Here is a 25,781-nt window from a genome sequence, read left to right as displayed (position 1 = left end):
ACTGCTGTTGCCATCATAACCGCTCGAAGTTTGAAATTTAGCATCTGGCCACTGCTGTGAAAACTTCTCCTTGATGCCTATGAACTAGTGATTAGATGCCGGAATGATCAATCTGGCACTACTGCTTCTGCCACTGTCCCTCAACCCCCTCGAAGCTGGAGACTAGACACTGACATGTCTGTGACCTTCTTTGCTAGCTGAGAGCAGCTAAAAGCTATAGGCTGACAGGGCTCTGCCTCGCTGCTGTCTTCCGTATTTTGTGTCCTGCATCTTAAGGGTAGAATCAAATTCTCATCCTGGATACTAGCTGTAAAGGAGCCTGGAAAATATAGTTTTTAATTTCCCAACCTCTGCATTTCAGGAAGGCATTCTGTAAGGCGGTGGATGCCGAGTGCATTTTATTAAATATAGTATGTTAAATACAATATAGCCCTTTCTTGATAACTCACTGTCATTTCTGTGAGCTTCTCTTTCTGAAATGGCCTGTAGGTGGAATGATCTAGGGCCAATGGATTTTTAACATCTGTAGTGATCTTTGTACGAGGTTAGCTTGTGTCTGTCCTACCTGCCATCTCTGCTCCTGCAACATGTTTTATATCACTTGATCTCAACCTCCCCTTGCAAGCCACAGGCATCCAGGACAGGGAAGGCACCTCAGCTGAAGCAACCAATTCAGAGGCTGGTCAGCAACGTAAGATTTCTGTGGCCTAAAAGGATGAATGGGGCCAGTAAGAATCTTTCCTGGGGATTTGAACTAAGACAAAAAGGAAAGAATTTTCAATTGGGGTTGGAGCCTCAGCTGAGAGGTTTTGCAGTGACGTACTGGAGTTGGCTGTACTGTTTCGTGAGATGGATTGTTAAATTTTCAGGAATTTTGTGAGTTGGTAGTCCCACACAGCCATTAAAAAAAAATAAGTTGTATAAAATTATAATTAACTAAATTATATTTAAAACAGGTGCTACTCAAAGTTAATCATTTTCTTATGATTTTTCAACTTCAGTGGTATAATTGACAGAATGTAGTTTTTTAAGATGAACAGTGTGATGGTTTGATATGCGTATATATTATGAAAGAATTCTCACAACTGAGTTAATTAACACATCCATCACCTCACATATTTACCCTTTTGTGTGTGTGGGGGTGAGAATACTTAAATTCTACTCTCTTAGCAAATTTCAGTTATACAATATAGTATTAATCAGCTTTTGTCACCATGTTATACATTAGATCCTCACACCTTATTTATCTTAAAACTGAAAGTTTGTACCTATTTACCAACCTCTGCCCACTTCCCCCATCCCCCAGGCGCTGGCAGTCACCATTCTACTGTTTCTTTGAGTTCCACTATTTTTTTTAAGACTCTGCGTCATTTCCTTGTTATTTCACTATATTTTACTACCATCTGTGCTCTCGACTTTCTTTATGTCTATTCTATCTGTATGGCAGAAATATTAATACTGTAAAATGGTTTGCCACTGCATGTACCTTCCCAGCCGTTGGCACTGGTGTCACTGCTGTGGTGGGAGTTGTTAGGATTTACCAAACACACCACTGATTGTGTGGGGGGCAGGCAGAGTCAAGGTTGGAAAGGCTACACTGAACCGTGTACACACTAAAATTATGGGAGAAGAAACTATCAGAAACAACTGACACCTGATGTAAGGCTGAGTGGTGTTAATAGCAGAGCACTAGAGGAAGGGCCACAGACTCCTCTTCCCAAGGTCAGAATCATTCTGGAATCATCGTACGGCTCCAGTCTCCAAGAGATCCAACCCTATTTTATTCCCTGTTCTTGGAATTATGTGAAATTGTGCGTTTCTGTATGTTACCAACCTTAATAGAACATTTCTGAAATTTTATTTCAGTAGAATAAGGTTGAAAACTCCATTAAGGGATGACTATTATAAATATGTATATTCATATAAATATATAAAAAAATATATAGTCTGTGGTATTTTTCATGTGTAAACAACGCACAGACTATTGTATTTGCTTGTACATGGGGTGGCTTGTTATTGTGTAAATGTCCTAAGCCTCAAGGCCAGAACCCCAGGACATAGGTGGTATCTTTCTCTATTCGTGTAGCTCCTGCCTGTGCCTTCAGGAACTGTTAAGATGCCAGCTGTATATTTGGACTGTCTGTGTCTGTAACTCATAGCCTCAATCTCCTCAGCTGCCTTTGATCAGCTGCTCTCTGCTCATCGTTCCAGTTTTGTTTTCTCTTCACTCTGATTGCTTCTCCCACGCTTCTCTGCTTTCCAAAGAAAAAATGGACCTTGTATAGATCCTGCCAGCCAATTGCAGTGCTCCTTAACTTCTCCCTGGTGGATTATCCAATCTCAGGGGGTCGGGTGTGAACCTACGGTGATATTCTTCTATCTTCTGTTATGTTTGTCCTTGTTGCTCTTTACCCTTGGAACGTGTGTATAAGGGTTTTTGTTTTTTTTTTCTCTCCCCTACTTCTGGATTTGGAAATATTCCAGAAGGCTGGTCTCTAGATAGATAATATTTTACTGTTTATTTGATATCCTTGTTTTAGAGGTTCAAATTGGACTGCTTTTAGTAAACCAAACTCTATCTTTTAAAAAATCATTAAGAAAAATAGTAGCTGGAAATAGATCTTTGAAAGGCCAATAGATTACCTTTTGGGATAATCTCTTACTGAATGAAAGAATAAAAAATTGTGGGGCTTCCCTGGTGGCGCAGTGGTTGAGAGTCCGCCTGCCAATGCAGGGGACACAGGTTCGTGCCCCGGTCCGGGAAGATCCCACATGCCGCGGAGGGCTGGGCCCGTGAGCCATGGCCACTGAGCCTGTGCGTCTGGAGCCTGTGCTCCGCAACGGGAGAGGCCACAACAGTGAGAGGCCTGCGTACCGCAAAAAAAAAAAAAAAATTGTGTAATTGTAGCATATTAATCCACTGTCAAAGTGTTGTAATGCAGATGAGAATTTCATTAGCACTTTTAAGGTATTAAGGAACCTCTTATTGTAAGTAAACAATATAGAAATATTTTATTACTACAAAAATACTAAATGGGAATATGTATGTTTTTTCTTATTATCTGCAGTTTGCAAACATTTCACCTTCTAAGATACTGTTTTTCTCCATCGCGGTCACTGGTAGTGATTGAAGAAGAGGCATCTGTGCAAATTATATTCAAACCTCACAGCTCTTCTGTGATCATTTTCTAACTTTGGGGGCCTGACTAGATGAGGGGACATGATCATAATTTCTTCTTTGTGCTTATGTGGAGCCCCCTCTCTTTAAGCAGTGGTAGAGCCTCACCGAGATATTCATACATATACTGCTCAGAATGATTTTCCTGAAAGAACAGTTGTTCTAGAGTGTAGTCTGTGTGTACCACTTAGTTCCTTTCTTGCCCAGAGTTTTTTTTTTGTTGTCGTTGTTGTACGCGGGCCTTTCACTGATGTGGCCTCTCCCGTTGCGGAGCACAGGCTCCGGATGCACAGGCTCAGCGGCCATGGCTCACGGGCCCAGCCGCTCCACGGCATGTGGGATCTTCCCGGACCGGGGCACGAACCCGTGTCCCCTGCATCGGCAGGTGGGCTCTCAACCACTGCGCCACCAGGGAAGCCCTTGCCCAGAGTTTTTACATCAAGTTGTTTTAGGAATCTTTTCACCAGGGGGAACAAGAGTACCTGTTTGTTGTTGTTGTTGTTGATTTATTTGTTTTTTAAAATAATGTAACTAAATAGAAATACAGGATTTGATACATGTAGTTTTACTTTATATATCACAGTTTAGGACTAATTGTTTTATTGTATTAATAGATATAATAGGAGGCAGAGGAGAAATTATAATACCCAATCCATCTTTTGGTCAAATAAATCCAAATGGACTTTTAGTGAAGTTTAATGGAATTTCATTATTACTTTATTCATGATACTTGTTTATAATAGGTTTAGAATAGTTACGATTTGGGGTCACTGACCTAATTATTTTTCTTGTACTTATGAAGTCATTAATTCACCTGTAGCGATAACACAGTCCTGGAGAATTGTTACCAGAAAGAATATGGCCCTTCTTATTAAGTATCATACTTCAGAAATATACTTGTGTCTACCTTAAAGATAAATAATACCGTGACAAGTTGAAAGTTTGTAACTTTAGGTAATAATGCAGTATATACCTAGGTGTATGTTAGGTGTTGAATTGTGTGCCCCCCAAAGTATGAAGTCCTAACACCCAGCACTACCGTTTGCAGACGTAATTAGTTAAGATGAAATGCTCCTGAGTAGGGTGGGCCCTTGAGAACAGAAGGGACACAGGAGCATGAGGGGAGATCACCATATGACTATGGAGGTGGATTGAAGGGCTACAGCTATAAGAGTGCCAAGGGTGGATGGCCACCAGCAGACACTGGGAATAGGCAAAGAGGGATCCTACCCAGAGTCTAAGAGCATGGCCCTGCTGACACCTTGATTTTGGACGTCTAGTCTCCAGAACCATGAGAATAAATTTCTGTTGTTTCAAGCCACCTAGTTTGTGGTACTTTTGTAATAACTAGCCACCCTAGGAAACTAATATATACATACCTATATATATTGTAATGACGAATATATCCATGTTGTTATTTAGGAAACATCTCAATTCATTAAAATTATCATCTTCTTTATAATATATTAAATTGTGGATTAATATGCTATGGGTAGCCAAATATTATTTATTCTTAAAAAAATGAATATGATAGATAACAAAAGCTTATTATTGTATAAATTCCCTAAGGCTCAAGGGCTGCAATATTATAGAGAAGGTGATTTCTCTTTCTTAGAACAGTTCCCCTGCTCATGTTCTCTACTCAACACCATCACTCCAGTTTAACTTGTCTTTAGGTATACTTCTAAGAAAGGTGACATGCAGACGTTATACTTTTATTATGAGCAGGTGAGAGCTAAACCTCTCTTTTAATGCTTTAGCTAAGGTAGGAAAGGAAAGGAGACTGGCTTATTTTCTTTTAAACAGCTTAAAAAATTTTTTTTAAATGAGAGAGGAATTTTCTTGGACTGCTGTAGAGTAGTGGCAGGGAAATGAAGTGCATAGATTTGCGATGTTTTGAAGGAGGAAGTAATAGAACTTGATGATTGATTACAGGTGAGGGAGGAAGAGGCCTTCAGGATAACTTCTAGGTTTTTGCTTTGAGCGACTGGTACTGTTTCCAGGAATAGGAAACAGGTGTTTGGGAGGATTGATCAGGTTTTTTTCTGTGGAGTAGGTATATCCACCACCTAGATCATTTTCTTAACTTTTTACTCTGCTTGCTTAATTATATATTTATCTATGACATATCATATTTTTATGCATTTCAAAGGAAATTGCAGTCATTAATATATTTCCCCAAGGAAGACTTTTAAATGCCCATTTTCCTCATTTTACAGACGACAGTTCTGAGGCTTGGAGAAAAGTGATATGTTCAGGGATATGTAGCTAATTACTGATGGATCTAGGATTAGAATGCAGGTTATCATTAGTCTAGGGCTATGATTTGATTATATTTTAACTTATAAATAAGAATAAAGGTGAATTTTGGAAACTAGATATGTTTTGCTGCTAACTGGTTTATGTGCTAAAAACACTTGGACCCAAACTTCAAAGACAAAATGCAGAGAATGTGGTACTACTACTGCATTTGATTGGATTACAAAGTTAGCTTAGCACTTAGAACTTGCTGGAAAGTACAATATGGTGTTGTAGAATTGAGAACATTTTCAGATATTTGGTCTAGGAATGTAGCTTGGGGTTCTTTCAAGCATTAATCCTCTTGTTGGCAAGACCTTTGCATTTAATTAGCAAATGTTCCTCACATGCCTACTATGCACTAAGCCCCATGCCAGGCCGAGAGATGGGAGGGAATCATTCAGTTCCTTTCTTTCAAGGAATTTAGCCTTTGACTTCTGTTTCAATTTCCTAAAACCTCTCTCCATCTTTTGCTGTATGTTTGTTTAAAAATGTAATAAAAGCTGAAGTTCAAAAAGATAGAGAAGCTTATTCAATCTAGGTAAATCTTCAGCCTCTGTGGTAAAAATTATATGCGTATGGACCTAGGCTGCAGATTTTTCATTTGCTTTGTTTGAGTATCTTATTTTCTAAGGGGTAGGAATATGCCCTTTTAGTTTTTGTCTTATGTTATTAACTAGCTCGGTTATCCATGAAGTCAGTACCAAACCTGGAAGTAAATAATGATTTGAGTTGGTACTGAAATAGGAGACATGCTTGTCTTTAAAAGTCAAACTAATTATTTTATATTGATGTTACTTTTATGCTTTCTTGTAAAATAAACACTTTCGCTATTTATTGACTTCTGGTCATTTGGATTTTAAGGAAATTAACCCAAGAGACCATTGTGTTCTTTCCTTGCTCTGGTTTTTCTGTGTTCTAACATTTGATATCTTCCAACAACTTTCTCAACTCTTTCCAAACTCTTTGCAAACTTATTTTGTTAGTACCCAATGTGGATACTCCATTATAGCCAAACTAAAGTATTTGCCATACTTGTTCAAATTCCAGTCCTAAACTTACTTCCTTCAGAGATTTTTCTAGGATCATTCTATGACCATTTTTTTTTTTTTTGCTTTTTTTTTTTTTAACATCTTTATTGGAGTATAATTGCTTTACAATGGTATGTTAGTTTCAGCTTCACAACAAAATGAATCAGTTATATATATACATATATTCCCATATCTCTTCCCGCTTGCGTCTCCCTCCCTCCCACCCTCCCAGTCCCACCCCTCCAGGCGGTCACAAAGCACCGAGCTGATCTCCCTGTGCTCTGCGGCTGCTTCCCACTAGCTATCTACCTTACGTTTGGTAGTGTATATATGTCCATGCCTCTTTATCGCTTTGTCACCGTTTACCCTTCCCCCTCCCCATAGCCTCAAGTCCATTCTCTAGTAAGTCTGTGTCTTTATTCCTGTTTCAACCCTAGGTTTTTCATGACATTTTTTTTTTTTTAAATTCCATATATATGTGTTAGCATACGGTATTTGTCTCTCTCTTTCTGACTTACTTCACTCTGTATGACAGACTCTAGGTCTATCCACTTCATTACAGATAGCTCAATTTCGTCTCTTTTTATGGCTGAGTAATATTCCATTGTATATATGTGCCACATCTTCTTTATCCATTCATCCGATGATGGACACTTAGGTTGTTTCCATCTCTGGGCTATTGTAAATAGAGCTGCAATGAACATTTTGGTACATGACTCTTTTTGAATTATGGTTTTCTCAGGGTATATGCCCAGTAGTGGGATTGCTGGGTCATATGGTAGTTCTATTTGTAGCTTTTTAAGGAACCTCCATACTGTTCTCCACAGTGGCTGTATCAATTTACATTCCCACCAACAGTGCAAGAGGGTTCCCTTTTCTCCACACCCTCTCCAGCATTTATTGTTTCTAGATTTTTTGATGATGGCCATTCTGACTGGTGTGAGATGATATCTCATTGTAGTTTTGATTTGCATTTCTCTTATGATTAGTGATGTTGAGCATTCTTTCATGTGTTTGTTGGCACTCTGTATATCTTCTTTGGAGAAATGTCTGTTTAGGTCTTCTGCCCATTTTTGGATTGGGTTGTTTGTTTTTTTGTTATTAAGCTGCATGAGCTGCTTATAAATTTTGGAGATCAATCCTTTGTCAGTTGCTTCATTTGCAAATATTTTCTCCCATTCTGAGGGTTGTCTTTTGGTCTTCTTTATGGTTTCCTTTGCTGCGCAAAAGCTTTTAAGTTTCATTAGGTCCCATTTGTTTACTCTTGTTTTTATTTCCATTTCTCTAGGAGGTGGGTCAAAAAGGACCTTGCTGTGATTTATGTCATAGAGTGTTCTGCCTATGTTTTCCTCTAAGAGTTTGATAGTTTCTGGCCTTACATTTAGGTCTTTAATCCATTTTGAGCTTATTTTTGTGTATGGTGTTAGGGAGTGATCTAATTTCATACTTTTACATGTAGCTGTCCAGTTTTCCCAGCACCACTTATTGAATAGGCTGTCCTTTCTCCACTGTACATTACTGCCTCCTTTGTCAAAGATAAGGTGACCATATGTGCGTGGGTTTATCTCTGGGCTTTCTATCCTGTTCCATTGATCTATCTTTCTGTTTTTGTGCCAGTACCATACCGTCTTGATAACTGTAGCTTTGTAGTATAGTCTGAAATCTGGGAGCCTGATTCCTCCAGTTCCTTCTTTCGTTCTCAAGATTGCTTTGGCTATTCGGGGTCTTTTGTGTTTCCATACAAATTGCAAAATTTTTTGTTCTAGTTCTGTGAAAAATGCCAGTGGTAGTTTGATAGGGATTGCATTGAATCTATAGATTGCTTTCGGTAGTAGAGTCATTTTCACAATGTTGATTCTTCCAATCCAAGAACATGATATATCTCTCCATCTATTTGTATCATCTTTAATTTCTTTCATCAGTGTCTTATAATTTTCTGCATACAGATCTTTTGTCTCCTTAGGTAGGTTTATTCCTAGATATTTTATTCTTTTTGTTGCAGTGGTAAATGGGAGTGTTTTCTTGATTTCACTTTCAGATTTTTCATCATTTGTATATAGGAATGCCAGAGATTTCTGTGCATTAATTTTGTATCCTGCCACTTTACCAAATTCATTGATTAGCTCTAGTAGTTTTCTGGTAGCATCTTTAGGGTTCTCTATGTATAGGATCATGTCATCTGCAAACAGTGACAGCTTTACTTCTTCTTTTCCGATTTGGATTCCTTTTATTTCCTTTTCTTCTCTGATTGCTGTGGCTAAAACTTCCAAAACTATGTTGAATAAGAGTGGTGAGAGTGGGCAACCTTGTCTTGTTCCTGATCTTAGTGGAAATGCTTTCAGTTTTTCACCATTGAGGATGATGTTTGCTGTGGGCTTGTCATATATGGCCTTTATTATGTTGAGGAAAGTTCCCTCTATGCCTACTTTCTGCAGGGTTTTTATCATAAATGGGTGTTGAATTTTGTCAAAAGCTTTCTCTGCATCTATTGAGATGATCGTATGGTTTTTCTCCTTCAGTTTGTTAATATGGTTTATCACATTGATAGATTTGCATATATTGAAGAATCCTTGCATTCCTGGAATAAACCCCACTTGATCATGGTGTATGATCCGTTTAATGTGCTGTTGGATTCTGTTTGCTAGTATTTTGTTGAGGATTTTTGCATCTATGTTCATCAGTGATATTGGCCTGTAGTTTTCCTTCTTTGTGACATCCTTGTCTGGTTTTGGTATCAAGGTGATGGTGGCCTCATAGAAGGAGTTTGGGAGTGTTCCTCCCTCTGCTATATTTTGGAAGAGTTTGAGAAGGATAGGTGTTAGCTCTTCTCTAAATGTTTGATAGAATTCGCCTGTGAAGCCATCTGGTCCTGGGCTTTTCTTTGTTGGAAGATTTTTAATCACAGTTTCAATTTCAGTGCTTGTGATTGGTCTGTTCATATTTTCTATTTCTTCCTGATTCAGTCTTGGCAGGTTGTGCATTTCTAAGAATTTGTCCATTTCTTCCAGATTGTCCATTTTATTGGCATAGAGTTGCTTGTAGTAATCTCTCATGATCTCTTTTATTTCTGCAGTGTCAGTTGTTACCTCTCCTTTTTCATTTCTAATTCTGTTGATTTGAGTCTTCTCCCTTTTTTTCTTGATGAGTCTGGCTAGTGGTTTATCTATTTTGTTTATCTTCTCAAAGAACCAGCTTTTAGTTTTATTGATCTTTGCTATTGTTTCCTTCATTTCTTTTTCATTTATTTCTGATCTGATTTTTATTATTTCTTTCCTTCTGCTAGCTTTGGGGTTTTTTTGTTCTTCTTTCTCTAATTGCTTGAGGTGCAAGCTTAGGTTGTTTATTCGAGATGTTTCCTGCTTCTTAAGGTGGGCTTGTATTGCTATAAACTTCCCCCTTAGAACTGCTTTTGCTGCATCCCACAGGTTTTGGGTCGTTGTGTCTCCATTGTCATTTGTTTCTAGGTATTTTTTGATTTCCTCTTTGATTTCTTCAGTGATCACTTCATTATTAAGTAGTGTATTGTTTAGCCTCCATGTGTTTGTATTTTTTACAGATCTTTTCCTGTAATTGATATCTAGTCTCATGGCGTTGTGGTCAGAAAAGATACTTGATACAATTTCAATTTTCTTAAATTTACCAAGGCTTGATTTGTGACCCAAGATATGATCTATCCTGGAGAATGTTCCATGAGCACTTGAGAAAAATGTGTATTCTGTTGTTTTTGGATGGAATGTCCTATAAATATCAATTAACTCCATCTCGTTTAATGTATCATTTAAAGCTTGTGTTTCCTTATTTATTTTCATTTTGGATGATCTGTCCATTGGTGAAAGTGGGGTGTTAAAGTCCCCTACTATGAATGTGTTACTGTCGATTTCCCCTTTTATGGTTGTCAGTATTTGCCTTATGTATTGAGGTGCACCTATGTTGGGTGCATAAATATTTACAATTGTTATATCTTCCTCTTGGATCGATCCCTTGATCATTATGTAGTGTCCTTCTTTGTCTCTTCTAATAGTCTTTGTTTTAAAGTCTATTTTGTCTGATACGAGAATTGCTACTCCAGCTTTCTTTTGGTTTCCATTTGCATGAAATACCTTTTTCCATCCCCTTACTTTCAGTCTGTATGTGTCTCTAGGTCTGAAGTGGGTCTCTTGTAGACAGCAAATATATGGGTCTTGTTTTTGTATCCATTCAGCCAATCTGTGTCTTTTGGTGGGAGCATTTAGTCCATTTACATTTAAGGTAATTATCGATATGTGTGTTCCTATTCCCATTTTCTTAATTGTTTTGGGTTCGTTATTGTAGGTCCTTTCCTTCTTTTGTGTTTCTTGCCTAGAAAAGTTCCTTTAGGAGTTGTTGTAGAGCTGGTTTGGTGGTGCTGAACTCTCTCAGCTTTTGCTTGTCTGTAAAGGTTTTAATTTCTCCATCAAATCTGAATGAGATCCTTGCTGGGTAGAGTAATCTTGGTTGCAGGTTTTTCTCCTTCAACACTTTCAATATGTCCTGCCAGTCCCTTCTGGCTTGCAGAGTTTCTGCTGAAAGATCAGCTGTTAACCTTATGGGGATTCCCTTGTGTGTTATTTGTTGTTTTTCCCTTGCTGCTTTTAATATGTTTTCTTTGTATTTAATTTTTGACAGTTTGATTAATATGTGTCTTGGCGTATTTCTCCTTGTATTTATCTTGTATGGGACTCTCTGTGCTTCCTGGACTTGATTAACTATTTCCTTTCCCATATTAGGGAAGTTTTCAACTATAATCTCTTCAAATATTTTCTCAGTCCCTTTCTTTTTCTCTTCTTCTTCTGGAACCCCTATAATTCGAATGTTGGTGCGTTTAATGTTGTCCCAGAGGTCTCTGAGACTGTCCTCAGTTCTTTTCATTCTTTTTTCTTTATTCTGCTCTGCAGTAGTTATTTCCACTATTTTATCTTCCAGGTCACTTATCCGTTCTTCTGCCTCAGTTATTCTGCTATTGATCCCATCTAGAGTACTTTTAATTTCATTTATTGTGTTGTTCATCGTTGCTTGTTTCATCTTTAGTTCTTCTAGGTCCTTGTTAACTGATTCTTGCAATTTGTCCATTCTATTGTCCATTCTATCTCCAAGATTTCGGATCAACCTTACTATCATTATTCTGAATTCTTTTTCAGGTAGACTGCCTATTTCCTCTTCATTTGTTAGGTCTGGTGGGTTTTTATCTTGCTCCTTCATCTGCTGTGTGATTTTCTGTCTTTTCATTTTGCTTATCTTACTGTGTTTGGGGTCTCCTTTTTTGCAGGCTGAAGGTTCGTAGTTCCTGTTGTTTTTTGTGTCTGTCCCCAGTGGCTAAGTTTGGTTCAGTGGGTTGTGTAGGCTTCCTGGTGGAGGGTACTAGTGCCTGTGTTCTGGTGGATGAGGCTGGATCTTGTCTTTCTGGTGGGCAGGTCCACGTCTGGTGGTGTGTTTTGGGGTGTCTGTAGATTTATTATGATTTTGGGCAGCCTCTCTGCTAATGGGTGGGGTTGTGTTCCTGTCTTGCTAGTTGTTTGGCATAGGATGTCCAGCACTGTAGCTTGCTGGTCGTTGAGTGAAGCTGGGTGCTGGCATTGAGATGGAGATCTCTCGGAGATTTTTGCTGTTTGATATTATGTGCAGCTGGGAGGCCTCTTGTGGACCAGTGTCCTGAAGTTGGCTCTCCCACCTCAGAGGCACAGCACTGAGTCCTGGCTGCAGCACCAAGAGCCTTTCATCCACGGGGCTCCTTAATTTGGGATGATTCGTTGTCTATTCAGGTATTCCACAGATGCAGGGTATATCAAGTTGATTGTGGAGCTTTAATCCGCTGCTTCTGAGGCTGCTGGGAGAGATTTCCCTTTCTCTTCTTTGTTCTCACAGTTCCCAGGGGCTCAGCTTTGGATTTGGCCCCGCCTGTGCGTGTAGGTCGCCGGAGGGCGTCTGTTCTTTGCTCAGACAGGACGGGGTTAAAGGAGCCGCTGATTCGGAGGCTCTGGCTCACCCAGGCCGGGGGGTAGGGAGGGTCACGGAGTGCGGGGGCGGGCCTGCAGCGGCAGAGGCCGGCGTGACGCTGCAGCCTGAGGCGCGCCGTGCGCTCTCCCGGGGGAGCCGTCCCTGGGTCCCGGGACCCTGGCAGTGGCGGGCTGCACAGGCTCCCCGGAAGGGCGTGTGGCTAGTGACCTGTGTTCGCACACAGGCCTCCTGGCGGCGGCAGCAGCGGCCTTAGCGTCCCATGTCCGTCTCTGGGCTCCGCACTCTTAGCCGCGGCTCGCGTCCGTCCCTGGAGCTCTCTCAAGCAGCGTTCTTAATCCCCTCTCCTCGTGCACAAGGAAACAAAGAGGGACGTAAAAGTCTCTTGCCTCTTCGGCAGGTCCAGACCCCTCCCCGGACTCTCTCCCGGCCAGCCGCGGCGCACCAACGCCCTGCAGGCTGTGTTCACGCCGCCAACCTCAGTCCTCTCCCGGCGCTCCGACAAAAGCCGGAGCCTCAGCTCCCAGTCCCGCCCGCCCCGGCGGGCGAGCAGACAAGCCTCTCGGCTGGTGAGTGCCGGTCGGCCCGATCTTCTGCGCTGGAATCTGTCCGCTTTGCCCTCCGCACCCCTGTTGCTGTGCTCTCCTCCGCGGCTCCCAAGCTCCCCCACTCCGCCTCCCGAAGTCTCCACCCGCGAAGGGGCTTCCTACTGTGTGGACGCTTTTCCTCCTTCACAGCTCTCTCCCGCTGGTGCAGGACCCGTCCCTATCCTTTTGTCTCTGTTTAGTTTTTTCTTTTGCCCTAACCAGGTACGTGGGGGGTTCCTTGCCTTTTGGGAGGTCTGAGGTCTTCTGCCAGCGTTCAGTAGGTGCTCCGTAGGAGTTGTTCCACGCGTAGATGTATTTCTGGTGTATCTGTGGAGAGGAAGGTGATCTCCGCGTCTTACTCTTCCGCCATCTTCCCAAGGGCCACCCTATGACCATTTTTATTTCTGTGCTTTGCAACCTCAGGACACTTAAATAGTTCTGTACTTTGCCATTATACATTATTAATTTTAGAGCTCTTTAGTAATTTAGACTCCACCCAGCAGGTTATGGTGGTAGAATTGGTCTATTACCAATGTTGAGAAAATTCACATGAATGAATGAAACACTTTCTAGCCTGGAAGACAACTCTGTACCTTTGAAGAGGTTCATCTTGATGGAAAGGTTCAAGAGGAATACATGGTTAACTCTCCCAGATTTGACTTGGAGAAAGAGAAATAGGTGGAGTTTAGGTCCTTGTTAGTATGAATTAGAAAAGTACAGGGGGGAGAAGAAGCCAAAATTGATATCCATTTGAACTTATTTGGGATACATGTCTCAACTAGGAATTGACTTTTTAAAACCTTCTCTTTTTTAAAAACATAGCACGAGGGACTTCCCTGGTGGTCCAGTGGTTAAGACTCCGTGCTTCGAGCACAGGGGGCGCGGGTTTGATCCCTGGTCAGGGAACTAAGATGCTACGTGCTCGCATGCTGTCCCACTGCCGCGCCCCCCCCCCCCCCCCGCCAAAAAAAATAGCATAGCAGGAGCATAAAATGACTTTACCCAGTTGAATTAAGCAAGTTATGCGTCTTTTTTTTTTTTTTAAACTCAAGCTTTGGAAACAAAGTCCAATAAGAGAGAGATGTGACGTTGTTATTTATACAGGTCCCCATAAACTGAATATGTACATAGTTTCGTAAAGTATAAGATTATCATATATGAATTTTTTTCTTTGACATCTCTAATTTATCCCTGTGAAATATTTATGAATTTTTTACACTTAACACAGTAAGGCTGGCTAGTTTGGTCATAATCAGTACCAGTTTGGTCAAAATCAAGTAGGATGTCTGGGATAAGACTTCAATAACAGCATCATTTGCATTAGGGAGAGATAGGGCTTAGGGCTAGACATAGGTAAGATCATGAAGTGGAATTAGCATTTGATAACCCCCTCCCTTTTTTTTCTCCTATCTCATCCTCATTTTTACATCTTGGTATTATTTTCCTGTGTCTGTACACTGTCTCCTGACTATCTGGTCTCAGCACCCGCTCCCTGGTTGGCACTCACCACCACTTGGCATTCTTCCATTATGTAACAGGTGTCAGGAAAGTTATCTGATTAACCTACTCTGTACTAAGTTATACTAAACTGATGTGAGGAATTATCACTGCTAAACCTACTTGGGATTATTTCCCCCTTAACCTCCTATATGACTCAAAATAACAGAATTTCAAGCGATGCTGTAAGAACCTTTCCTCAAATTACTCCATTAAACTTATCCTGCCTAATTTAACTGAATCTGGAAAGTGTAAGGAAGGTATCTGTGGTTCCTAGCTCCCTTTTATCACCTCATTTCTCAGGCAGTTCAACTTCTTTTGCCTGAGGGTTACCTCCCTGGTCTGCCTTACCAGATTGCCTTCTGTAACAGTATTTTGTTGTTCAAAATAAATTAATTGAGGGAGTTCCCTGTATTTTTTGAGATTCTTTGTAAGAATTGAAATGTAAGTCAGCTTCATCTTTTCTGAGTAACAACCCTCTTGTGGGGTTGCCAGACCTCTTTTTACAAAGAGGTCTGGTGCTTGGGTTTTGATTATTAGATCTAAATTTGAATCCCAGCCCTGCCACAATTCTGTATTCAAAAGTTCCATAGAGTTTAAAGAATCAGGACAAAAAAACAGCTGCTATTCATTTACCACCCAGAAGCAATCACGATAATTACTTTTTCTTTTTCTTTTACTGTTTTAAACTTTGTCTATGACATTCTTAGACACGGGATTACTTGGTCAAAAAATGTGAACATTTTTGGGGATCTTGATAACTGTCAGGTTGTGTCTTTCTGGTTCTGGAGCTAATACTTTCTCATCATACCGTATTATCTCAGTATCTGGAGTTTTATTTTCTTTTCAGACAAATGTCAGATCTTTTAGCTAAAAAGAGATTCTTTCCTCTTTTGGTTCCAAAAGTCATCCATTATTTTGGATTATTTGCTAAATTATTAACTATACGGGAAAACTCCAGCCCTCACCTCACAGCAGTATCTGTGTTATTGATAAATGATCATCATATACCAGCCTGTTAGCCCTTCCTAGGTAGTTAAATGGCTCAGAGAGGATGCCTAGTACTTGCTGGTGATTGGTTGTATTCTGTCTTCTACACCTAAAATTTTGCCACAGGTAACTGCTTGGATCAACACAAAGTATGGTCCCTTTTTCCATATGTAGACATCTCTAATTTGCATCTCTGGAACTCAAGCCCTCCTTTAGATAGCCAGATAGATCTTGTGTAAAAGCAGAAGTAATCTTGGCTATACAAGCAGTTGTTGATATTTCCATTTTTAAAAATTGAATCAGTCTTAAATTTTAAGACAGTAAGTAAATTGACAACCAAAACCAAACCTGGGTAAGCTACCAATAAATTGCCAAAGTGTTTAAAAGCCCAAAGTTGACAAATATAAAACCGTAATATATAATTTATGTAATATATAACTCTCAAACTTAATCTCTTTGTTGAGTGGTAATGTTTCAGTATTAAAGCTGAGCTCTTTGGGCACATTGACCTTAATCTACTACTGAAAGCAGTAGGCTTTTAAGTGGACACATACACAGCCTCCATCTTAGTATCAACAAAATGCCTTATTTTTAAATTGTTGTTTTTAAACCTTAGTTTTCACTAGCTACTTCTGATAGTATAATTAGGCATCTCTATTGTATCTTTTGTCAGAAGGCTAATTTGTGCATAAGGCTGGTTTTCATGTGTATCCTTGTACATTTGTGAATTACTGCCTTTGATTACTTTTCCATAATCTATTCTAACCTCAAGTATCTAAAAGTGATGTTTTGAGTCACAATGGTTCTTGAAAAACTGATGAGTTAAATGAGCTATAAATTTTGTTGGGAATTAAGCAAAACTGGCTTCTTTGAAGGGAATTGATTTATTCGTTGCTTTCCTCTCTGAAACTTGAGCAAAAATTAATTTTTAAAGAATGAAGTTGAATGTTCTATTCTATTTAATATATACATAAAAATAAAAATATATTTACCATTTAGTAGTCATAATAGTTCTACGAATTAACTTGTTTCAATCCAAGTTAACGTATGTTACTAAAGCAGATTCAAATAAATGGTGCTTATGTGTAAGACACTACTAGGTGCTATAATTAAGACTTATGAGTTTCTTTCATATTTCTAACACTAATTCCAATTGTTATGTGAAATTTGATATATCATTTTCTTAATGAGATGACATTATGATTAGGATTACAAGTTTTACAATACTTGGGTAAAGGTGTTATTAGGCCAAATAATGAAAATCTGAAGCAAATCTTTGGTGTTTTCAGAAAATAGAACAATTTTTAATCCTAGATCCTCTTCCCTATTATGTTTTTAGGTTGTTTTCTTCTAAATCCTTAGTTAGTAGGCTTTTTAGAAACACAAGTATAATACTAATAGCCAGAGTATGTAATTATAATTCAAGCAGTCTTTCTGCCAAAAGGAGAAAGGAATTTTGGGTGTTTCTGAGTTATCTAGGCCGTTGCTTTCCAGATTGATTAAAATTAACAGAAACTATTCAAATACTGTGTGGATGAATTTTTATAAACCATGCCCCTCACCCCCACACAGGTACCTGATGGGACACCTAACACTGTCTGGTTGGTTCTTTTGGGAACTTTGTATATACCAGCAATAGCTGAGAATGAATAGTTTCTCCTTGTTCCCTAACTTTCCTGCCACAATTCAAATCCTTTTCACTTTATGCTGAGACTGTTTACAATGGCTGAGATCCTCCTTTTCGTCTGCTTTCTATTTCAAACCTTCACCATCACATCCTATATTCCAGCATCCATAAATAGAAGTGTTATAGAAAAACCTTTAAGACTGTAAATTATACTGTAGGTACAACGTTTATTACAGTGCATTTGTCAAACACTTTACTTATTATTATTGCTGCATCATTATTTTGCTGGAAGAAATTAATGTTGGCAGATGAAGCTATTATATAACCATTTAAATATTTTGTAAAACATTTGGCTTAACTAATACTGTACTTTTGTTTAATTGATTTTTATCATAAATTATACAATTTGCATGATAATGAAAAATAAATGTAGACTATAGGGGGCACATTGTTACAAAACATTAGTCATATACATAATATAGGGAGCTTTTGCTTTTATTTTTAATTTCTGCAGTAGTTTTATTAATCAAGGAGTCATATGACTGGAAGTCTCAATTGAGGAGTCATCTATGCAATCTCTTAAAATCCTTACGGATGGGGAGGAATTTCAGACTTCTCCAGGTTAAATCACATTGTTAGTACTCAGTTTGGGGAGGAGAGAAGGGGAGAAATAAGGCCTTTTAATCTTCTAGACGATCAGAACTGTTGGGAGTTCTGAATGGTTGTTTCCTTTCAACTTAATATTTATTGAGCAATTGCTCTGGGAATGTGCTTGGTAAAGGCAAGTGGACCAAAAGGATGGGACTTTAGACATCATTGGTGGAGAGAAAGTCTAGAGCTATTTGGGGCCAGGAGAGTAGGGTACAGGGATAGGTCGAAGGAAACACATGAGGTTTTTGACAAAGACTGGGCATGTCCTAAGGTGAGACTTGAAACTGTTATTTGAAGAGTGGTTAAAGAAATCTTTTAGTTTGGGAAGAGAATGAGTCTATTAGTTTCCTACTGTTGCTGTAACAAATTAACACAAATTTAGTAGCACAAAAGAACACAGATTTATTAACTTACAGTCCTGGAGGTCAGAAGTCTAAATGTGTACACAAGGCTGTATTCCTTCTGGAGGCTCTAGGGAAGAATCTATTTTCTTGCCTTTTTCAAGCTTCTAGAGTTTGCCTGCATTCCTGGGTTCCTGGCCCCTTCCTCCATCTTTAAAGTACATCACTTCAGCTTCTGCTTCCTTTGTCAAATCTGCTTCTTTCTCTCTGATCCTCCTACTTCCCTCTCATAGGGACCCTTGTGGTTACTTTGGGCTCACCAGGATAATCCAGGCTAATCTCTTCATCTCAAGATCTTTAACTTAATCACATCTGCAAAGTCTCTTCGCCATGTGAGATAATACTCTGTTAGGTTTTGGAGATTAGGACATAGACATCTTTGGGGGAACCAGTATTCAGCCTACCACAACAGTCATGGGAGACTTGATAACTATATTCAAATATTTGAAGGGCTGACATGTGGAAGCTGGAAGAAGGATTGGGCCTTTTCTGTGTGGTCCCAAGGGATAGAATTAGAATTTGTGGGTGGAAATTACAGAGAGACAGATTTGTACCCACTGTAAGAGAACTTTGAAACAGAGCTGCTAGGATGGAGTGGGCAGTCTCAGAAGGCAGCATGTCCCAGACACTGGCAGTGTTGAGCAGAAGATGAAAGATCTCTTACAGGAGTTGCTGCAGGTAGAATCTAAGCTTTGGCCGAATCTAGACAAGCTTTAGACCTTTGGTAGCCCTGAGATTGAGTGATTGTCTTTGCACAGTCCAGTGCTGTCAGCATTTATATATGCAACATGGTCTCTGCCTTAGCAATTCAACTTCGAGTCCATTAGTTGCTTTACTGCTTTATTGTCACTCCTTCAACACTGCAGCAAGCCCTAAAAGAGAGATTGAAAACAAGGGCTATAGATTCAGGAACTCGCTGCTAAGACAGTGACCCAGTTCTGTTTGGGAAAATTTCTTGTGGATTAAATATGTTTCACTTATTTTAATAACTCCAGTTCTTTCATTCAGGTGGAAAACAAATCATTCTTAAAAAAAAACAGAATAGATGGCATACCTAAAAACTTATATGGAAAGGAATTTGAATTTTTAATCCTGCAGTTTTCGAAATAAGAGATAAATTTTTAGAAATCATTGGTCTCATGTGAAGACTCTAGGTGAGGAATGTAGTAAGATGGAGTCAGTTTATCCGTGTTGAATATTTTATGGTTTCAATTGGAAGATCTAGTAGGTCACTTTCAGGTACACCCAAAAGCTATACTGCTGCTCAGGGAATCTAAGATAAAGGTCTGTATACTGGGGAGTAGCTTTTATGCTGGTCGTCAATGAAGATAACTTTGGGGGACCTGAGAAAGTTTGTGTACTTTTTGTTCTTTTAGACATCTCATGTGTTTTGTACCAAATTTGTTTCCTTCATACATTTTTTTAATGAGTGATATAGATTAAAACTTTTGGGAGGAGGGCTACTGCATTTGCTTTGAGGAGTGTTTTTGCTGGAACTGAGCTAAATTGAGCCTACTTTAGCTAGTCTGGCTTAGTGCAGCATCATGGCATTTACCTTTTCTTCCTGAGGTGATTGTGCCTCATGTTTTCTAACTAACGATCTTGTGACTGTACTAAGGATCCACAAAAGATTTCCATGGTTTCTGTAGCTTCCCCCTTATATTTCAGACCTGTCCCAGACGGTAAATATGTTTAAGGATCCTGTTAGATAAACCAAATGTTCAGTTAAAAATTCTGGGCCATTACATATGACAGGGAAAGGGAGGTAATCCTATCAGAGGGTTTGACGGGTATAAATCATTAAATTATAGCATTGGAAAGGGCTTTGAGAAATTCTTATCTAACCCTCTACTTTAAAGAGACAGATGACCTAAATTGCTGGAGTAGTTTCCACAAGATGCACAATCTAAAACAAGGTTTCATAAATTCTGGATTTCAGGGCCTTCAAGAACCCTCTGCAGCGACATGCAAAACTTCTGTGAATGTCTTTTTAATGACACAAGGGTCCATAGACTTCTATTAATTCATTCATGAATTATTCCCTCCCTCCTTTCTATTCTTTAATAAGTATTATGTGTCAGGTTTGTACTAGGCATTGGGTCTTACTCTTAATATAACATATAATTCTTTCTTTTTTTAACATCTTTATTGGAGTATAATTGCTTTACAGTGTTGTGTTAGTTTCTGCTGTATAACAAAGTGAATCAGCTATACGTATACCTATATCCCCATATCTCTTCCCTCTTGTGTCTCCCTCTCTCACACCCTCCCTATCCCACCCCTCTAGGTGGTCACAAAGCACCAAGCTGATCTCCCTGTGCTATGCGGCTGCTTCCCACTAGCTATCTATTTTACATTTGATAGTGTATATATGTCCATACTACTCTTTCACTTCGTCCCAGCTTACCCTTCCCCCTCCACGTGTCCTCAACTCCATTCTCTACGTCTGCATCTTTATTTCTGTCCTGCCCCTAGGTTCTTCATAACCTTTTTTTTTTTTTTTTTTAGATTCCATATATATGTTAGCATACAGTATTTGTTTTTCTCTTTCTGACTTACTTCACTCTGTATGACAGTCTCTAGGTCCATCCACCTCACTACAAATAACTCAGTTTTGTTTCTTTTTATGGCTGAGTAATATTCCATTGTATATATGTGCCACATCTTCTTTATCCATTCATCTGTTGATGGACACTTAGGTTGCTTGCATGTCCTGGCTATTGTAAATAGAGCTGCAATGAACACTGTGGTGCGTGACTCTTTTTGAATTATGGTTTTCTCAGGGCATATGCCCAGTAGTGGGATTGCTGTGTCGAATGGTAGTTCTATTTTTAGTTTTTTAAGGAACCTCCATATTGTTCTCCGTAGTGGCTGTATCAATTTACATTCCCACCAACACACACTTGGCTTTTTGATTTATCTGTAGCCTATAGGAAGTAACCAACCTTAAAACAGGTAAGGAACTGTAGTAGTATTATAATAATGGATGCCAATAATTGTTGTAGTTAAATAAATCTCACAGGTAGTTCTGATTATTTTAGGAAAGACCTCAGAAATGGACAGTATCTGTGTGCAGTAAACCAGATATAAGGGACTATTGCTCTGTAATTACTCCTGGTCCTTTGCTTTGTGGTGTGTGTCTGGTCTGCTCCTGTCTTGTTTTCTTGTTATACTCTACTGCCTGTAACTAACTACCTTGGCTTTTTTGTTGTTGTTGTTAGTCTATATGTGTTTGGCTTTGGCCTTGCTTACCGATTGTCTGATTTGGTGCATTTGGTGACCTGGTTGCTGGACTGTGTGCTTCCTTAGAAGTTGTTGCTCTTGGAATTGTCCCTCCTACCAGAAGTGTGAACTGACTTTACAGCTGTAGATAAAACGTGACCTGCCCAATTCTCTCTTTACCCTTTTTATTGTCTGTAGGGAGTGAACTTAGCAATTATTGTTTTTTGATTAGTTGAAATTTTTATTGAGAGAACTATAAATTTACATATAGATTTAAGAAACAATAGAGAGGTCCCATGTACCTCTTTCCCAGCTTTCCCCAGTGGTAGCATCTTGTACAACTATAGTGCAGTATCACAATTAGGATATCAGTGTCGATCCAATCCATCAGTCTCATCAGATTTCCCCAGTTTTACTTGTACTCATGTGTGTGTGAGCGTGTGTATTTAGTTCTATACAATTTTATCATTTCTGTGGGTTTGTATATCCACCACCATAGATAAGATACAGAACAGTTCCATCACAGGGATCCCTCCAATTGCCCTTTTGTAAACATACTCACCTCCTTCTGGCCACTCCCTCTTCCTAACCCCACAACCATGACTATTTTCCATTTCTATAATTTTGTCATTTCAGAATGTTACATAAATGCAATAATGCAATTTGAAACTTCTGGGGGTTGGCTTTTTTCATTCAGCATAATTTCCCGGATATTCATCCATGTTGTTGCATGTATTGATAATTCATTGCTGAGTAGTAGTCCATGGTTTGTATGCACCACAGTTTGTTTAACCATTCACCTGTTGAAGAACATCTGGACTCATTCTAGTTTTTGGCTGTTGTGAATAAAGCCGGTATGAACATTCATGTACAAGTTTTAGTGGGAACATAAATGAAAATGTTATACTGGCCTCATAAAATGAGGTGGGAAATGTTTCTTCCTCTTCTGTTTTCTAGAACAGGGGTCCCCAACCACCGGAATCTAATGCCTGATGATCTGATATAATAATAGTAGAAATAAAGTGCACAATAAATGTAATGAACTTGAATCATCCTGAAACCATCCCCCGCCATCTGTGGAAAAATTGTCTTCCACGAAAACTGGTCCCTGGTGCCAAAAAGGTTGGGGACTGCTGTCTAGAGTACATTGACAAATTGTATAAAATTGGTTTTAATTTTTTCTTTAATATTTAATAAAATTCTCTAGTGAAATCGTCTAAGCCTGGAGATTTCTTTTTCTTTTTCTTTTTACAGCTTTTAAATTACCAATTCCATTTCCTTAATGTGTATAGGACTCTTCAGATTATCTATGTCATCTTAGTTGAATGGTTTTGAGGAATTATTCATTTCTTCTAAATTGTTGAATTTATGAGTGTAAAGTTCTTCATAATATTTCCTTATATCCTTTTAATGGCTGCAGGATCTGTAGTGTTATCTCCTGTTTAATTCCTGATATTGGTGATTTGTGTCTTCTCTCTTTTTATTTTTATTAGTCTTCATAGGTAAAGGTTCATCAGTTTCAATGATTTTTTTCCCCCAAAGAATGTTTTTTGTTTATTTTCTCTATTGGCTGTTTCCAATGTCATTGATTTTTGCTTTTATCTTTATTTCCTTCCTGCTGCTTGCTTGCTTTGGGCTTATTTTTATTTTTTCTAGTTTCTTGGGGTAATAACTTAGATCATTGACTTTTTAAAAAAAAAATATTTGTTTATTTATTTGGCTGTGCCGGGTCTTCCTTGCGGCATGTGGGATCTTTTAGTTGTGGCATGTGGGATTTAGTTCCCTAACCAGGGATTGAACCTGGGCCCCCTGAATTGGGAGTGCAGAGTCTTAGCCACTGGACACCAGGGAAGTCCCTAGATTATTGATTTGAGACCTCTCCTTGTTTTTTTTTTTTTAACTTTTTATTTTATATTGGAGTGTAGCTGATTAACAATGTGTGATAGTTTCAGTGCACAGCAAAGCAACTCACCCATACATATACATGTACCAATTCTCCCCCAAACTCCTCCCATCCAGGCTGCCACGTAACTTTGAGCAGAGTTCCCTGTGCTGTACAGTAGGTCCTTGTTGGTTATCCATTTTAAATATAGTAGTGTGTACATGTCGACTCCCTAACTATTCCTCCCCCCACCCTTCCCCACTGGTAACCGTAAGTTCGTTCTCTAAGTCTGTGTGTAATCTCATCTTTTTTTTTTTTTTTTTTCTTTTTTTGCGATACACGGGCCTCTCACTGTTGTGACCTCTCCCGTTGCGGAGCGCAGGCTCCAGACGCGCAGGCTCAGTGGCCATGGCTCACGGGCCCAGCTGCTCCACGGCATGTGGGATCCTCCTGGACCGTGGCACGAACCCATGTCCCCTGCATCCGCAGGCGGACTCTCAACCACTGCACCACCAGGGAAGCCCCTCGTCTTGTTTTTGATGTAAATATTTAGTGCTACACATTTTCCTGTCAGTACTGCTTTAGCTGTATCTCACATATTTTGGGATATTGTATTTTCATTTTGTTTTGTATATTTATTTTATTTTAATTTTTTTGATTTATTTTTATTGGGGTATAGTTTTACAATGTCGTGTTATTTTCTACTGTACAGCGAAGTGGAATTCTCTGTGATATACAGCAGGTTCTTATTAGTTATCTATTTTATACACATCAGTGTATACATGTCAATCCCAATCTCCCAAATCATGCCACCCCCCACCCCCCACCTCCCGCTTTCCCCCTTTGGTGTCCATACATTTGTTCTCTACGTCTCTGTCTCTATTTCTGCCTTGCAAACCAGTTCATCTGTACCATTTTCTAGATTCCACATATATGCGTTAATATACGATATTTGTTTTTCTCTTTCTGACTTACTTCACTCTGTATGGCAGTCTCTAGGTCCATCTACGTCTCTACAAATGACCCAATTTCATTTTGTTTTATATATTTTAAAAAGTTCCATTGACACTTCGTTTTTAACAAATGGATTATTTAGATTATTTCAAAGTGTGTTGCTTAATTTTCACATGTTTAGAGATTATCCTGTTGTTTTTCTGTTACTGATTTGTAATTTGATTCTATATGGTCAGAGAACACACTGTATATGATTTTAATTTTCAAAAATTTGTCAAAATTTATAGCCTCTTGGTGAATGTACCATGCATGGGTGCTTGAAAAAAAATGTGTAATCTGCTGTTGTTGGATGAGGTGTTCTATTTGTTTAAGTCAGTTAGATCCTGGTTAATTTTGGTTGTTCAGATCTGCTACAGCCTTGCTGATTTTCTTTCTGGTAGTTCTGTCAGTTGCTGAGGGTGGGATATTGAAGTTTCCAACTATAATTGTGGATTTTTCTGTTTCATTTTCAGATCTGTCAGGTTTTGCTTCCTGTATTTTGAAGCTCTGTTTTTTGGTACATGCACATTTAGGATCATTATGTTTTCCTGGTAGATTGATATTTTTATCTTTTTTTAAAATGTATTTATTTTATTTATTTATTTTTGGCTGCATTGGGTCTTTGTTGCTGTGCGTGGGCTTTCTCTAGTTGCAGTGAGCGGGGGCTACTCTTTGTCAGAAACGAAGACCCAACACAGCCAAAAATAAATAAATTAAAAGAAGGCTAAACATGAAAAAAAAAAATTAATGTTTGCACAGTGTAACTTTTCTTATCCTTTAAGCCTACTTCTGTTGTTGAATTTCGACTGAGTTTCTTATAGGAAGTTCATATATATATATATATATTTTTAATGCATGCTGTCACTCTGTCTTGATTAGTATGTAGATCATTTACATTTAAGGTAATTGTCTTGGTCTACTTGGGCTGCTGTAACAATACCATAGACTGGATGACTTAAACAATAACATTTATTTTCTCACAGTTCTGGAGACTGAGATGTCCAAGATCAAGGTGTTGGCAGGGTAGGTTTCATTCTGAGACATCTCCTCTTGGCTTGCAGGTGGCTGCCATCTTGCTGTTTGCTCATATGATCTCTTTGTGTGTGGGAGGAAAGAGGATGGAACTATCTAGTGTCTCTTCTTATAAGGACATTAATCCTATTGGATCAGGACCCCACCCTTTTTTACCTCATTTAACCTTAGTTACCTCCTAAAGGCCCTGTCTCCAAATAGGACTTCATCATATGAATTTGGGTAGGGATGATGCACAATTCAGTCCATAGCAGTAATTGTCAAATTGTTAGCACTTAAGCCTGCCATTTTATTATTTGTATTCTGTTTGTATCCTCTGGTTCTCATCCCTGTCTCTCTTGTCTTCATGTGGGTTACTTGAACATAATATATAGTTTTTGTAGTGGTTGCTCTGAATACATATATATGTATTCAGTCTCCTG

The sequence above is a fragment of the Grampus griseus genome (genome assembly GCF_964374135.1).
Source record: "Grampus griseus genome assembly, chromosome: 1".
Taxonomy (NCBI): domain Eukaryota; kingdom Metazoa; phylum Chordata; class Mammalia; order Artiodactyla; family Delphinidae; genus Grampus; species Grampus griseus.
This window is presented reverse-complemented; position numbering follows the sequence as displayed.